The sequence below is a fragment of the Ctenopharyngodon idella genome, chromosome 11 (genome assembly GCF_019924925.1).
Source record: "Ctenopharyngodon idella isolate HZGC_01 chromosome 11, HZGC01, whole genome shotgun sequence".
In the NCBI taxonomy this organism is placed as follows: Eukaryota; Metazoa; Chordata; class Actinopteri; order Cypriniformes; family Xenocyprididae; genus Ctenopharyngodon; species Ctenopharyngodon idella.
This window is the reverse complement of record NC_067230.1, coordinates 10897597-10913704: the sequence shown is the minus strand read 5'-3', so window position 1 is coordinate 10913704 and position 16108 is coordinate 10897597. Positions and strand designations below refer to the sequence as shown.

Below are 16108 nucleotides of genomic sequence, written 5' to 3'. Positions count from 1 at the left end.
AATGACAACAATTCGTCTGTCTTTTAAAACTTTGGGGAAAAAAAAAAAAAAAAAAAATCATATCGTAACATTCAAATCTGTTGCCGCTGATCTGAGAGAACACTTATTTCAACCTCATAGAATCATTATTTCTGTCAAGCAACAGTTCAAATGATCATAGAAGTTGGCTATAATTAGTAGGCTACAGTATAGACAATAATTCATTGTCAATATATATCGCAATATAATTTCTCAATAACGGTGATATGATTTTTTTTTAAACACATTTTCTATATTTCAATATACATTACAGCATTTGTCACTGACTGATGTTCAGGGTGCAGCCGTCAGAAAGAGCAGAAACGCAGCGTGTCCACTAAAGCATTTTAGCCAGAAAGAGTGTTTTTTGCAGCACAGCGTTTTTGTTTTTTTCAGTGGAGACGCTTTGCTTGTTATGATATGGAATATCCACGGAAGTATCTCCTTATTTCACAAATAGTTTGTTTCCGTATTGTTTCTAGGGCTGGGTATTGACACAATTTTCACGATTCAATTCAATTTCTATTCACATGCTTGCGATTTGATTCGATTCAATATCGATTATTTTGGATGTAGTATATCAGTTACAGTACATGGCAAATTTTCTAGAGGGAAAAAAAAAAAAAAAAAAAAAAAAAAAAAATCTCTCAACTAATGCTGTAAACTACACATGGGAGTCAGTTGGTACTACTTTAGTATAAATTAACTTATTTATATACAAACACTTAAATTACACTCAATTATGTTTTTTTTAATAATAATAAATAAAGTTTAGAATTACATAATCATAATACACCAATTCGGTTTTTTTTTTTTTTTTTTTTTTTTTAAATATAAACATTTAAATCGTGGCTGTCATAACTGATTTATTCAAATATGCATTAAATATTGAACATTATAATGAATGTGTGATGGTGCATGGCTATAATTATCAGAATGCTGCTTTCTAGGGTTCACTTTTCTAGCTGACTAATGAGTTTATGGTCACTGAATATGTTTTTCTGGGGTAAACGTGACGTTACGTGACATTGTTTACAAGCTGTTTTATTGACGTCTTCCCGAGGTCGAAACACCGATTGAGCTATTGTCATGATACGAATCTTGGTAAGTTGTACTGTATCTTTTAACATACCTTCAGATGTTTATTCATGTTTATTTCATGCTGTAACTGGTATTAACACTCTGGAGTCGGCGGTATCGCCGGCGATACCACCTCGGTTTCTTTCTTATCAGTGTGAAAGAAACTAAAAATGCTCTGTCAATTTTGGACATATCAATTAAGAGTTGTCATTCTAATCTGTGAAATGTCGTCTTTTATTTGTGTACGCTCAAAGTAAAAACAAAATGTTGTGCTTTTTGCTAAATAAAGAAAACTAACATGATGCGCGTGCCGCAGTCTCTCTCTGAATGAAGTCCAATCTGATACTCCCTCAGAAAATGAACTGTAACGTAGTGAATACTAATGACACAAAAATGAGACATATGTCTAAAGAAACGCTGAAATCTCAGGTTTTAAATCATGTAAGTCAAATCGAAAACAAATATTCTCTGTTTGTGTAATCTGTATGAAAAGAGAGACATGTCAGTAGTTTGCGGCTCAGCTCATTATCCGCTAATGCAGCCACACCCACGAAGCGGGCGCGCTATTCAGACGCAAATTCTGAGGCGATTCATTCAACAGAATGAACGCCCGCGTCAGCTCTGAAAAACCCATCGAGTTTAGTCAGTTTCATGTACTTTTCATCGTTTTGAGATGCAGTGAGGAATAATTCTAAAAGGATTCCCAAACTATATTGCTAAACTGAGATGAGTGAAATCGCCTGAAATACGTAATAAATACTGAAATAAAAAGTGTTAGGAATATATTAAACTGCACATTGACATTTAGGCTCTATATATAAAATACCACAGAGGTAATATGAATGTTTAGATGCTTTGCATCACAGAAATACATTATTTTTTAAAGTATTGTATATTAAAATAGAAAAACATTTTAAAATTGTAATAATATTTCACAGTATTGCGTTTTTTTTCTGTATTTTTGATCAAATAAATGCAGGCTTGATGATCATGAGACTTCTTTCAAAAACATTATAAATATCTGTTATCAGCATGCTCACAGAGGGTTTTTTCTTTTCTCACAGATTTGAGAATCATAGTGACCGGATATTGGCCCACACTGGACATTCTTATTTGAATATAATGGTGAGATCACTGACTGGAAGCAGGAAAGGGTTTTTTTTTTCCTTTTTTCTCCATTGCAGAAACACCAAACACCTTGGAATGCTAGGTAAGTGATGTTCACTTATATCTTTGAACAGGATTTATTACCAGGTAAAACTCTATATCAAAATGTGCCCTCATTTATTCAAAATGTGTCTAATTTATATTGTTAACTATATTCTGAATAAACTACCAAAAAAAAAAAAAAAAAAAAAAAAACTACTTTGTACTTTGATTTTTTTTTAGTGTCCTCTCACATAGCCTACCTGACCGAAAGGGCTCATTATGCGGGTCATTATGTGGGTCTTTGTCTTCTCAGGTGTGAATCAAAGCATTATTCATGAAGATTCACGCCTCCCGCATACTGTCTTTCTTGACAAAAAGTGTCTTACAAAATTTAAATCAATATATTGTTTTATATGAATGAGTAGGCAGGATAATTTTTACATAATTTTGAAGCAAGAAATTCTAGTCTACAACCTCCAATACCCAGAAGTCTTGTGAACACATTTAATATTTATTTTGTTACCGTATTTCACTTGACTTAAGTTTTTTTGTTTTTTCAATAACCACGCATAAAGGTTATTCTCTCAAAAATACAAACATGTACATATATGTTGCTCACATATTATGGTAGCCTAGTATGTGCTGAATACAGTGTAATGACACGTTTGCCATTAATATATTTATAAGCAACTGAAAAAAGCACAAATTTCAGATTGTCAAAATTTCTCCAGGGCCCCAAAAATCCTCAGACCACAGAGGGTTAAAGCGAAGGAGAGGATGTTCACATGCGCTCCGTGCTGCCACTTCTCTTTAACTGAGGCCCTACAGCGGTCTGTCATTAAACAGTGCCAAAACGGTATTTATTTTTTTAATCTCATAATAAGATGGACGTCATTTGAAATCTGAGACTTTGCTTCATATCAAAAGTAACAAAGCACAAAGATTACTGTGATTTATTGGATGGGAGGTGCGCTACATGTTCTGTTCATTCATCAGCTGAAAACAGACTAGACTAATCGATTCTTGGGATTTAAGAATCGATATCGGTTCGTAAAAATGAGAATCGATTAAAATCGAGAAATCGATATTTTTTTTTACCCAGCCCTAATTGTTTCTATATAAAAATGTCAACACAATGTAAAGTATTTTCTCTGGCTCTTGTTTTAAATAATTTTGTTCTATTATTATGCTGGTTGTTGTCATCTGTTGACGTTGCATAAGCAGAATGTGGCGGTTGGTCAGTTTTGTTTTTGTCCCACCCCTCTCCACTGTGATTGGACGGCTGGGTAAAAAGTGACAGTGATGAGCGCTGCGTTTTACCCAAAGTTGAACATTCTTCAACTCTCGGCAACCGGTAAAAAACGCGGAGCCCTCAGCGCTTCAGCATGAAATAGACGCTCAGCGCCTCGTTACGCTCCCCAGCAACATGTGTTTTTGTTGTTGCTCACTCTTTTTTTCCCCCCTCTTTTCTGCAGCAACTCTGAGCACTTTTTTATATTCTTTATCCTGGCTGAAGTACTTTTGTTTCAATCTATAAGAATAATACAATCAGCCTATGTTATAGTTTAAAGTTAAAGATATTAATACACTGATAAAAATGAATCAAGGCTGTAAGTGTAACATTAAAAAATATACATATATATATTTTTACAAATAAATCTTTGTTTGTTAATTTACTTGGATAACTTGAGTAGCTCACTTAATTTGGATTTGTAGCAAAAACACATTTTGTATTATTATATATCTCAAATCTTATCCTGAGTAATCTAGACAATGCTTTGTAAATGTGCATTTCCAACATACTATTTAAAGGGCTATTTTATGTATTCTGACTTATTTACACTGTTAAAGAGTTGGATTCTCATGCTAAACATGGCCAGAATTTCAAAACACGAGTTGGACGTATGACTGAGTATTTCTGTACCAAAAATTATTTTCAAAATCCTCACAGGATTCTGACTTTTTTTTTTTTTTCTCGAGTATCAGCCTGAGTGATGTCAACAAGGTCAGAATTCCTTGTATGGGCACTTCTCCCGGAAGGGCGCTCGCGCACACATGGACCTGAGCGAGAACGCAAGAGCACGCCCATCAACGTGCGTTTGGGTTTACGGAAGACGTCGGCTGCGATGCACAGGTCACAGGACTGCACGAAATCAACAATGTCACCAAAGAAGTGTGTTTTTGGTTGTGAGGGAAAGATAACCTTGCTTCCCAAAGAACCCAGTGTTCAGTGGAGCTGAGAGATTTGTTCTCACGCATTAAATTAATGCACTCTTGACATTTGTTATTAAAATAACCATAGAAACTGATAGTTGCAATGAATGAATGGAGAATATCTCGTGTTTTTCCGTGGCTGCTTGAGCCCTCAGGATCGGCGCTTATGGTTTTATAAACAAGGCTCAGTTCCACACTGGATTTACAGATCGTTCGAAACTGAAAGATGTAGTGGTCACACTAGTAATGATCCTGGTCATGAGTCGGAAGCGCAGGTTGTGAGTAAAACTGCATCACATGTGTGTTTTGTTGGCAATAGGCGCCTAAGTGCATATAATGTAAACAACATGAACATAGTGAATTCATAAATTCATTATTCATCATTCATACGCTATATTCATTATAGTGATTCAAAAGTTATCCAGGGATAATGCGGTGGTGTATTGTGTGTTTAAATAGTTGTTTAGCTGACCATTGATAACTTGTAGACGATCTCTACACAAAAGCTGCGCATACTTGTGACTCTAGCTCCGCTCACAGGACACGCCTCCAGGCGCTCGGCTGTTTTCAGAAATACTCGGTACAGCGTATGTATCTTTTATAAATATGATTAAACTAAAGACTTTTTGGAGATATGAAGGATGCACTACTACTCTATAGGTACTCAAGATTAACATGAGATTGGCAGAAACTGTGTGTGATACCTCCCTTTTAAGTAACATTTACTTAAAATATTTACTGCTGGATTTGGCTGATGCAGTGAACCCTTTTCACACGATGACAACGTATTTTTTTTATATTGCAACATTAATCTAGCAATTTCTCATTTAATATTTTGTGGTGATTGTATTACAGCGTTGTCTACCAAAGGTCAACCGATATGGGTTTTTCTCTGGCCGATGCCGATATTTAGAAATCAGGGCAGCCAATGGCCGATATATGATGCCAATTTTTTTGGCCGATATGTTTGGCCGATTTTCTTTTTTCCCCCCTTCATCTCATAAAAATCTAACAGTTAAGTAATAAGAAGTTATACAGAAAATTGCTTAAATTAAACATTTATTGAACAACACAAGCCTCTCCAGTCAGTGCACTAAAAATAATTTATACGTTAAATATTAAATACACAAAACATATAATCAAAAATCTAGACTGTCAAATTAACTTAGCAGTAGCCTAATTCATAGTAATAATAATAATACATGGCTAAACTTTTTAAGCACCTTCTCAAAACTATTCTGAAGCATGCTTCTATACAGCCATAATCTAAGTGATAACAAAAATAAGAGTTCACCCATTTTACACAGCCTGCTGCTCATAACTCCATGCACTGGCCACGAGCGATGACGTCGTGGAGGCTATGTCGGACCCACAGACACATTTAATGAGGAAAGTTAATATGCACGTTTTAGCCAGAAGTTTCGTCTGAATTGCACGTTTCTACTTTCACATGCAAATGAATTGTTGCACTTATGATAAACATGGTCGGCATCAATTCTAGTAGGCTACAACGTAATTACTCTTTCAAAACGGTTTGTTTTCCCCTGCCATCGTTAGTTGAAGCTGTGTGTCAACAAGGCACGGCTGCAGAGTGTAAGTTGCTCCGTCTCACACGCAGCCTCAGAGGGAGAGAAATAACGTACAGAAACAGAATTGATAACATCAGAGTTTATCTATACAACGCAGACTTGTATAATAATTTAGCCGCTGGGCTCGTTACCAGGTTTTGGTACCCACGCCTACCTGTAGCCTAAACTACAGCTGGTTAAAGGCTCGCACACCCCGTCCGCGTGCAGGACGATCCGCGTGTACAACAGGGCATGTGTGAGTGACTCGAGAGCTTCAAAACAGCAGTCCGCTAAATCCGTTTTTCCACGTTCACAGACAAAGGAGTATACTTTGTAAGGCTTGCATGCTCAACTGTGTGCGAGATGCAGCGGAAGGCGGAAAATGAAGTATAACTGGTCCTTTATGCCGGTGGAATGGCAATCGCGTCTGCCTATTAATCGGCCTAATTTGCAGCACAATCGGCTGATGCCGATTAATTAAAAAATGCCAAAAATCGGCCCGATATATCAGCTGGCCGATCAATCGGTTGACCTCTATTGTCTACCTCAGATATACAGGGCATCCGTTTACCGTTTCATCGCGCTGCATCACATCCAGTATAGTTCAATGACTGTAATGGTTTCTTGCCTTTGACACGTTGCGATGTGCTGCTCGCATCTTGCTGTAATCTTGTCTTTATTTATTTCCTTGTTTGGAAAGTCGTGGAATCAAAAACACCTGCATTAAAATATACTAGAAGGTTTATTGCTGCATCAAATAATTTTTCCATTTAGTAAGCATCCCCGAAAATGCATAAGAACTTGTTTGTATTTGTTAACTGTTAGCTGTAATAAGTGTTTTGAGTAATTCGCTGTACGTTGATGATAATGCAATGGAGAGAGAGAGAGTTTAATGTGCACTTCTTTTGCTCTGTATTGTTTAGCTTTTGTGGTGATTTGTTTGTAGTGAAAAGGGACACAATAAACTTAATAAAACATCAGTCAAGTTTTGGTCATCATTCGGATGGGGTCTGCTACACTTATGAAAGTTACAAAAGTTATTTAGTCAAGAAGTGTGCGCAATCTTTTGTAGTTTAAAGCGCAGACAGCAGCGCTAGGATTAGCAACAGTCATTACACAGCTCAGTGCCTTCACGCAGTTAATTAATAAACTATCAGTTTGCTATATCTGCCTTTTTCCTGATACAGCCAATATGCTGATGGTTATAAATTGAGCAAAAACAGCCAATAAATATCGGCAGCCGATACATCGATGCATCCCTAGTAAAAAGATTGCGATCTCGATTCAAACACCCACGGATCTTATTTTATTAATGACAACGATTTGCCTGTGTCTATTAAACCTTTGACAAAATCATACCGGAACATTTAAATCTGTGTTCGTGCTGCCGTGTTGAACCAAAGAGAGCAGGGGCCTGTACCATGAAGCTGGATTAGCTGGCTAGCCAGGTATGTTTCAAATTAGTTTGTGCCAATCCTGGGTTTTAGGTACCATGAAAGTGACTTGGTTTTTAGTGGTGTTCATCACCATAGTAGGGCTGCACAATTAATCGTAATCAAATCGAAATCGCGATTTGGCTTAGTGCGATTATGACATTGCAAAGGCTGCGATTTTTAATTATATAAATATGTACACAGCGTGTTAGTGAAGAGCTGCTCTGTGATCAGTAGTAAATGATGCTCCATCTGAGAGCACTGCATTAGAAAAAGCAACACGTCAAATATACAAACTTTCCAAACATGAGAAGCCTTTATGAACTTCTTTTCTAACAAAAGACAACATTTAATGTGTTTTTACGCCAAACTCACTTCATAACGTCAGTTGAGTGTTTGAAATAGCATTTTGATTAGCATTGGATTATAAATATACTTTATTATTACGGAGATACCCGAGAAGCCTTGAAGAAAACATATAAACCATGTATTGTTGTAGACGTCTGTTTATTTTATTCATGTTTAATCAAAGCGTTTCTACCTTCTTTTTATTCAGTCACAGCGATAGCATGATGACCATTATGGATTTCTTGGAACAGCGTTTGTTATATTGCCTATATTTGGAGCATTTGTGGTATCTGCTCAAAGGCGCCCTCCAGCGTCCAGTATGAAACAGACATGTTTAGCACTGAGTAAAGCTCACTCAATCCTATTCAGGGTAAAAATAGGAAAAATAATTCCTCTCTCTAAAGAACTTTGAGGGGAACATATAATCAATATGTTTTTCTCCAGTGTACATAAGTGTACAGGGGTTTTTTCCCCACAGTGGATGCATAAGAGGCACGTAGTTCATATTAAATACATGGATTTTGCATACCTCCTGACAAAAATAAAGAAATTATTGAGACAGATTTTTATCATAATAATATAATATTTGATAATAAATCCTTAGACCTTTCTAATGATTTATAGACATACTGCTTGCATGTTAACAGGTAACCCCACATTTTGTCATACAAGTTTTAAATATTATTTTCTAATAATTATAGTTATATTTATAATTAAATACTAATGCTAAAAACTTTAACAATGAAAGTTATTACAACCGTAATATTTCTTATTTGGTTTAATATTTTTATTTAGCAATAATAATAATAATAATAATAATAATAATAAAAATAATTAGTCAAAATAATATATTGGCACAAAATTTCGGGCCAAATTGTGCAGCCCTACAAACAAGCAAAACAAGCCTGGTATTGTTTGTGATTTTTTATTTTTTTTTCTCTCCATTTGTTTTATAAAATCGCATATCGCAATTTTAACCAGAAAAATCGCAATTAGATTTTTTCTCCAAATCGTGCAGCCCTACACCATAGTAACTTACGCTCCATGGCTAACCTGCTCCAGGGCAGGTTATGTTCTGGGTAAGAGATCTCAAACCGAAATTGGACCAATCAGATGTGAGCAAAGTGACAATGACGCATCCAACGTAATAAAGTCACTCCTCCAGTTTCTCTTCCTCCAAATTAAAGGTCACTATATAGCAAAAAAAATATTTAACAATGAAATTGTCTGGCTTTAATAATTATTACTTAGAATTATTTTATGATTTATGTATGATTTATATAATTATTATATGATATATTATTATTATTAATCCATTACACACAAGCAATTTTAGTTTAACAGTTATTATTAAGCATTTAGTTTTAATGAATATTAATATATACAGATCATATGTAATATAAATAAGCTGTAAATAAACTTTAAATATGATGTGACCCTGAGTCTCTATTGCTATATATTATCAACTATATAAATTAACTTCACAAGTTTCATGTGCACTGATAGAGCAAGAAAATTTCATGGACAAGTATTTTCATCAGTGTAAATGAGTTTAAATACTTAATTTTCTTCAATCTCTTAACCTTCAGCAAAAGAGTATTGAATCGCGCTGGCTCTCTTGCGAGAAGTGAATGTGATTGGCTGTTGTCACTGATTTCATGCATTCATGTGCACGTGCTCCACAAACTCAGGATCAAAGCCTGAGTTGACAGAGAAAGTTGATGATCAGCATTATGGTACCAACAAAGCCGGATTGGAGTGGTTTGGTTTTGTCAACTCGAAACTAATCCTATAACCCTGAGTTTGTTCAACTACCATCATGATACATGCCCCAGGTTTGAACCCCACAGTAGTTATTTCTGTGTTAGAAATATTCAAATTATCACAGAAGTACTGAGATAAAAGTTTAAAGTTAGGATATAAACACTGATGTCTACTGTAGCGATCAAAATAGAGCAAACCACCTTTTGAAACTAACTTGGCACTTCAAATAACGGTTGTCTCAATTACATATTACACCACTAGGTGGCGACAAGTGACTGTTAAAAAAAGTATGTCACTGAATCATTCATTTAAAAGATTCGTTCAAAAACACACAATCATCCAATATTGAAACAAGTATTTATTAATGAGTCATTGAATTCATTCAAAACCCTTTTTTAAAAAAATAAAATAAAAAAATAATAATAATTCATTAAAATTAATTAAACTTTTTTTCCAGCAATTAATATTTTGTCAGAACCTCTAGAAACTTTTGAATCGTGGGAGAATCGTGATCTCTATTTGAAGCCAAAAATCGTGATTCTCATTTTATCCAGAATTGTGCAGCTCTAGTTCAAGTTCTAGTTCATTATATTTAAATTAACATTTACTTAATTACTTAAGTATAATCTACTTACTGGGGGTAAGGAGATTTCTAGTTCCCAGAATGCTTTGCATGCTGATTAATCGGAAGAGAAAATGTTGAATGTGTTTAAGCAATATAAATAGAAGGCTTGTTATTATTATTGTTTAATGTTCTATTAAGGCAGGATTTAGAAAAGTTGTCATGTTGGGAGCCTTGGGGGTTACCGTCATGGTGACGAGTAGAGCCTGACGTTAGGCTGATGTTAGCGCAGTGCATCATATGAAATACTGCTTATTACATATAGTGAAAAAGAACTAATGCATGTCAAATTAAACTGTTTACTGGAATTTTAGATGTATCGATGCTTACTCAGTTGAATTAAGTTTCTGCTACACAAAGTATTTGAGTTATTTTCATGAGGTAAATTGAGTTGAAATTATTTAAGGGTGCATGTTGAAGACATGTAAAGGCTATTTGGTCAAACACAAATTAAATGAGTTCAAAATACTTAGAAGTCTGATGCAAATAGTTGCCTTAATTTTTTTGAGTAAAACCAAGGTGATTTTTTTTTTTTTTTTTTACAGTGTATTAATAAGGTGAGTCTGAGAGTCTTCTGTTTATTTGACAGTGATTTCACATTTCTAGTTTGTATGAAGGCTAAATACAAATAAAAGGTGAACATTAATTTATTTGTACTGTTTTTATTTCTAATATAGTTTTATAGGAGAAGGTTTCATAGAGTTGGCAAATTCATTTTTCAGAAGTTTGTAGACATCCGTTATAATGTTCATATCGATATCAGAATAATATCGTATTGACTGAAATTAAGAAATATATTGTGATATAAATTCTGGCCATATCGTCCAGCCCTAAGTTCAAATATAATCACTGATGTCTATGGTAGCGATAAAAATAGTTATCACCTTTTGAAAACAGCACTTCAAATAACGACTGTATCGTTTACATTGTTTCGCAACTAGGTGTCAACAAATGACTTAAATGTGTGTCGTTGAATCATTTATTCAATGGAATGTAGTACTGTAATGTATGATGCTTCTGAAATAAAACTCAAAGATGTGATGAATTGTTTTAGTAAATATGACTGATCTTATACATCATGTACTGTCTGCAAATGTAAGATTTTAAAAAATTAAGATTTAGTTTAATGAGTCACCTTGTTTCTCCAGGCTTCATATCTTCATATCATTGGGATAATCTTCAAGCTGGCAGTGTTATCAAATTGTGATAAACATCGATATCGACCAATATGGAAAGAAATATCGTAATCATTTTTTCCATAAAGCCCCGCCCTAGACCACATCCTTTGTTCTGGGAGGAAAGATTTCTGATTATAAAGTCACAAATCTCATTAAGAGTCAGAACTACTGCCACCTCTAGACAGCGCTGATTCAAGTTTTACCTACGCAGGTCCTGTTGAAACATGATGAGTCAGTATGAGAAACTGTTAAACTTGCATTTCCCCATCCTCCTCTTCTCATAACTAAAAAGACATCATATCTGGAAATGTGGTCAGACTTCCGTTTTTCAAACTTAAGAGATGAACAACTATGCTAATATTATTTAATGCATGGTTCACATCGATATTATAAAATTTGAGAGAGAGATATCAATATACATTTAGTTTTTAGCAGTTGTCCTGTACAACATTCTCAGTTTAATTAAAATAATAAACCAATTATTAATTACCAGTTTAGCATATCATTTAACAGACACACTGCAAACAAAAGCATAACGTAAAAAGGAACAAATGTTTACAGTGAACAGGCAAAAGCAATAAAAAAAATGCACTATCAGTCAAAATCATTAGTAGTTAGAAACCGTTTCGGAATGACAAGAAAATAGTCCCAGGCAAGGTCTGAGTCTGACAAATCACATAAATAACTATATCTGGTTAAAACCACTTAGAATATCTTGTCCAATTAACACAAGAAGCTTGACTCAAATGAGTTTGAGGAGCTTATGTACAACAGGTGAATCCAACATGAACAGTCTTTATCAAAAGTATGAAAGCTCATGACCATGATAAATTTCGTAGAGAAGAAAAAGGAAGTCTCGCTCAGACATTCCACAGTAAAACCAGCAAAGAGAACTGAAAACTGATTTGCTAAACAATGTTGTCAGGAGAAAAAAAAACAAAACAATGTCTAATCAGCAAATCACTTGATCCATCCTGGTCATCTAGGGATTCTAAACTCAGCTTCGGGCTAGAAAGAGTTTATTAAACCAAAATTATCTCGAGATTGGTTCCCCATAAGATATGAAAACGGGGTGTAAAACAACAAGCATTCACACCCACTTAAATCAGTGAGATTTGTGCTAACATGCTAAGACTGCTGGAACCAGATCTATCTAACTACTCGATCATTTTTCCATTTAAGAAATAAAACATTATTGGGACAATTATTGACTGTAAGTGAATAAATTGGGCACTATACCACACAATTTATCTGGTTTAATAGCTCTTTACGATTGTCCAGTTATGATTAACGGTCCTCATCAATATTGTCTGTTAGCGCGCTCGTTTAGCCGCCTACCTTCACACACCCGCCGGAATAACCCGACAAACTTTAGCGTGTTCAGCTGCAGACAACCTCAATCCCTTTTCTCCTCAGCAAACTGGGTCATTCCACGAAACAGCACCTGCTGCTGATAGGAAACGAGCTTTGGGAGCGGAAAAAGACGGCCGTGCTGCCCTTAATGCGACCTCGCGAGCCGCTCACGTAACGAGCCTGTCACTCACCTACTCAGCGCTCCGGCGCGAACTAGCAGCACAGCGATTTTAGCTCAGAGACTAACAGCTTCCGGTGTCGGGCGGAATTATGGGCCGCCACCCGACAAAACAAAAGTCTTGATGAGACAATGATGAGTACTCGTGTAATAACGTTAAACTTTGGTAAAATTTCTTAACCTTAATCTCAGTCTTAATCTAAATGTGCACCAGAAATACGCAGCCTTGACTTTTGAATTCAACGCACAAGATTCCCCCAGAAAATAAATCCATTTAAATACATCTTCCACACTAACACAAACATGAACACTACTACGAACATGACACAATTCACTTTGTATGAATTAACTTTCAAAAATTAGCCAACATGAAATCTAAATTATGTTTTTAAGACAAAGTACAAGGCTAAAATACAAGGCAAAGCTTTAGTCAAGTCCACCGCATAGATCTACGTGCATTTAGTAGCTAACGGCCAGGACCAGTTTCCAGAATCTAATCAACAACCCATACTAAAAGTCCTGCTTATGGTTATTAAGATGTTTCACCTTGTTGTTTAACAACAGATTTTAAAATACTTTTAATAAAGGTGAGTGTCACTGTCAAATTGTATTGCTTGATATTTTTTATTTATTTACATACAATAAGCTTTAATCATCTACAAGAAAACCCTTTTCAGGCCAATGACTCCTTGCTGGACGGAGAGTTGAACAAACACCCTTTTATTGCATAAAATTAGTGTTGCAATTTAAGTCTGGCCTCTAGATAGCACCATAGGTCCAGCTTCACAGACAGAGTTTAGATTAAGCCAAGATTAGGCATTAGTTCAAGTAAGGCATTTAAGTAGCTTTTATAAACGTGTCTTAGAAAAAAAAAAAAAAAAAAAAAAAAAAAAACAGTGTTGTGCATCTTGAGATAAAACAATGGCATTGACATATTTTAAGATATGTTAGTGCAAGTTTCTTTCAGTTAAAACAGCTCAAACATGCATTTTAGTCTGGGACTAGGCTTAAGCCTTGTCTGTGAAACCAGGGGATTATGTATTTTTTTTTGTACCTAGTTTAATACAATGCTTACATTGATAAGCTATTAAAATAATTATTACTGATAACAGTCTTATGTTTGTACCTAACATTTACAAATCTTAAATTAGCTTTGGTTGAAGTTAACTTAATATTATTTTAATTTATACAAATTAGTTTAAGATAAAAAAATAATTGGCAAACACATAGAAGCATGCCACAGACCCCTAGAGGTCAAGAACATAGACATAATAAATACATAGACGCCCTATTGGCCGCTTTGGACTGTTGCTGCGATACGTCAACGAGTCTGCCATATTGTGCGGGGCAAGACTCCTCATTAAACAAATGCAAGTAAACGGGGAGCTGTGGCTTTTCTGGACAAAAAGCGCAATAAAGTTTACATTTCTCAACCGATTCCAACGGTTTATGATCTGCGTGGAGTAGGAAAAAGGTTTTGTCTCCAATTACTCAGAATCTCGCTAGTTTGAACTTGAAAATTATTCATTATCATAAGGAATTAAGAAAACTCGCGCTTCTAAAGCATAGATTTGGTTTATTTTTCAAGGTTAATAATTGTGGAGATGTTCCTAATGTAATATAATTTAATGTACATGAAATGTGCACATCGATTTTAATTGTGGAAATGCTTTTCTGTCTTCAACAACGCCATTTTAGCTTTTTCCCTCGTGCCTTTAGCTTTTCCTCTTGAATCACATCACATAATGTCACAGGACAATTTCAAATAAATATGATAATTTGTATCTCAAAAACTTATTAATCGTTTAATTATCTATAGGCCTAAGCATTTCACAGATTTAATGTCAGTACACCATAGTTAATGTAGCCTACTAAATGAATTTATTGTGATTCAAATGGATTACAACGATGAAAGATCCGCACACGAGAATACAGTCAAAAAAGCTCCAAAATTTATTATCCAGAGGCCATAAAAAAGTGCAAGTGCAAAGTGCAAAACGTTTTCGGGATCAACCCTTCATCAGTGCCATAATTCCAAGCGTTTTTCATGATTAGGCCTATGTATTCTAATTGTGATGTTCATATTATAGTATTACAATGTAGGCTATATTGATGATATTTCGATAATATGAAAAGTAATATGTATTTCTCTGAGCTAAGTTTTTTTTAAAAAGTGTTGTATAATTATGAGTATATCTATTTACTTTTGTGGTGTGAATATTGGAGGTCCTGTCTTCTATAATGATTACGGTAATAAGCTTATTAAATGGAAACAGGTGTATGCTTGGAATTATGGCACTGATGAAGGGTTGATCCCGAAAACGTTTTGCACTTTGCACTTGCACTTTTTTATGGCCTCTGGATAATACATTTTGGAGCTTTTTTGACTGTATTCTCGTGTGCGGATCTTTCATCGTTGTGATCTTGGATTTATTTTTTGGATTTACGCACCACCAGAAACTGTAATAGTATTGTTTTTTTGGACTGTGATCTGACGCTACGCTTTTCCGTCTTTTCTGATTCAAATGGATTGCAATAAAATATAAAAGGATTGGGCTTAAAAGATTTCTTATCCTGTGGCTCGCTCTAGTGGACAACATTAAAAGCACAGCTTGTACTAGTTATTATAAGACAATCCTTAATAGATTCAGTAAAACATTTGAGATGCAGCGGTAGAACATTTTTTAGTACAATTACAGTACAATATAAATTGTATGTGTTTTTTTTCTATAGCATATTATTAGCCTATATTATTATTATAAATAGCCTAAAAATACAATTAAAGTATAAAAACAGTAAAATATAGTTTAATGTAGTAATATAATAACTATGAATAAAATAGCAGATAGTATATCATAAATTGTAAAATAATATAGCTAGTCAATAAAATAAAAACAGCAAATAAAATAGTGAATAGTACAATCATATAATAATATAAGTCTAATCATGATAAGTATAATGATGTCATAATAATAGGCAGACGAGGTCTTTCTTCAGCCTTCCTTGAGGTTTGTGTTGTCCTGGTTCCACTGGCTAAACTGGGGTAAAAATATAAATGAGCCACGATTAGATCAATCAGTTATAATTGCACGGAAGACTCACTTGTGATTTTGATTAGTTATATAAACTAAAATAGTTTAATATAATCTCAGACTTCATAAGAATCATGTAAACTTTTTATTATTTCTTATAAATCTCAGTTT

General features: G+C 34.6%; 1 protein-coding gene across 3 annotated transcripts in view; it reads right to left on the bottom strand.

Annotated features, from left to right (window-relative positions):
• The window catches only part of rap1ab (RAP1A, member of RAS oncogene family b), a 54998-nt gene extending 41950 nt beyond the window's left edge, over window positions 1-13048 (bottom strand). Inside the window, exon 1 of one of the 3 annotated variants that reach the window (XM_051911558.1) lies at window positions 12919-13048. The gene's annotated coding sequence lies outside the window, so the exon portion shown is untranslated. Of the gene's footprint in view, window positions 1-12712 lie in introns of all 3 variants that reach the window. The other 2 variants (XM_051911559.1, XM_051911557.1) reach the window with 2 other exon arrangements.
• Between the last annotated feature and the right edge of the window lie 3060 nt (window positions 13049-16108).